General features: G+C 49.6%; 1 protein-coding gene across 1 annotated transcript in view; it reads right to left on the bottom strand.

Moving 5' to 3' along the window:
* NCOR2 (nuclear receptor corepressor 2) overlaps positions 1-1,744 on the bottom strand; it is a 194,166-nt gene that overhangs the window by 2,119 nt on the left and 190,303 nt on the right. The window lies entirely within an intron of this gene.

Below are 1,744 nucleotides of genomic sequence, written 5' to 3'. Positions count from 1 at the left end.
CCCGTGGGGAGGGTGCCGGCGCCGGCCTCGCCGCGTGCCCTGCGCGGGGGCTGCCTGCCCGCCCCGCAGCCGGAGAGGCAGAAAGTCTGTGCCGTGCTCTGGGTTCCTCTAGCGTATAGAATGCAAAGCATTTAATACATATTTTTGTTTTTTTGCCTTTTTTGTTGTTGTTGTTGTTGTTTCCCCCCCCAGAGCGAGAAAGCAGAAGTGAATGAAAGAAAGTCTTAATATTTTGTTCTTTAACCATGTAACTGCAGATATGAGCCAACATCATGGAATGAAAAAAAAATAATGTAAAGTAGAGCATTCGTGTGTATCACAAAAATACAATAAAAACTTTTTTTTTCCTTTTCTTCGTTTTTTTGTTTTTTTTTTTTTTCTTTTTAAAGTTTCCTGTGAACTCCCTGCCACGCTGGCCTCCTGCCCGCTCTGCCCCTGCACCCGGCCAGCTCGGAGGGCTCCGGAGAATCAACGTCTACAATCGGCAAACGATTTCTGCTGAGTCAGCAAAGGTGTGTGTAACGGGGGGGAGGGGAGGGGGGGGACACCCTGCAACCATGGCAAGATTTTGTTTGTGTGTTTTTGTTTTTGTTTTTTTTTAAACTAAGTTCATACATTCTCCTGACTTACAGATAACTTTGATGGATCATTGTTACCTTTTTTTTTTTTCTTTTTAAACCCTTCCATACAATGGACAAACGCATCAAAGCCTGCATTGTAAGAACAGAACCTCTTTTACAGCATGTAATACTGTGTTTTGTTTAAGTCCTTCCTTGCGTAAAATATTGACATAATTCACTGAAGGTATCAAAAATATACCCTGTAGACCAATACAATTTACAATTGCCTTTTCTCACCATTCAGAAAACAATGCACTTAAAGCAACCGAGCCCCTCCGTGGGCAGCGTGCGAGCCGGCCCGGGAACATCCCTGCCCGCTCCCATTCAAGCCCGGGACCACTTCCACCAAAGGGACCAGGATTTTTTTTGTGGGGTTTTTTTTAAGAAATAGCTCTTCACTCCCCGAAATAGCTCTTCCCCCCCCCCCCGGCCCGCTCAGCCCAGCCACGTTTGAAGCGTGTCGAGACCGCTCCGGTGCCGATACGTCTTGCGTGTGGGTACGACGGGCTACCAGCCCTCAGATCAGCTGGGGGGAACCAAACCGGGGCGGTTCCATCCTATTTCACTTCTTAAGCACTTTTTTTTTTTTCTTTAACCCGCTCAAGGTTTTGCATTTCTGCGGCACAGTCCCACGGCCGGGATGCGGGGGAGCATCCCACAGCCCCTCAGCTCCGCGGGAGCGCGCTGACATAGTGTCCGAGCGCGCGCGCGCGGCTCCAGGACAGTGCGCGCTTCGGGCACGTGGCTGCTCACAGTCCCTCTCGAGCGCGGGGGTCACCGCCCAGCAAGGCTGCCAAGATCGAAGATGGGTTCCTTGGGTTTTGTCTCGTTAAGGCTTTTTTCTTTTTTCTTTTTTCTTTTTTTTTTTCAGACCGAAGAGGATGCAGAAATTTCCAGATGTTGAGAAAGAAAAAAAAAAACAACCGAACAAAAAAAAATTAAAAAAAACACATCCCCCCCCTCCAGATTGGCTGGTTGGGAAGGGAAGGAAAAAAAAAAAAAAAAAGGAAAAAATAAAATAGCTCTGCTCCTGCGTCTTCGCTCGTGAGAGCCGGTGGGGCCGGGGCGGTGGGCGCTCGCCCCGGGCGTCCCGCCCGCTGCCCGTGCCCCGGGGTTGGGCGCCG

This window comes from Charadrius vociferus, unplaced genomic scaffold (assembly GCF_000708025.1).
Source record: "Charadrius vociferus isolate BGI_N301 unplaced genomic scaffold, ASM70802v2 scaffold332, whole genome shotgun sequence".
NCBI lineage: Eukaryota > Metazoa > Chordata > Aves > Charadriiformes > Charadriidae > Charadrius > Charadrius vociferus.
This window is presented reverse-complemented; position numbering and strand designations above follow the sequence as displayed.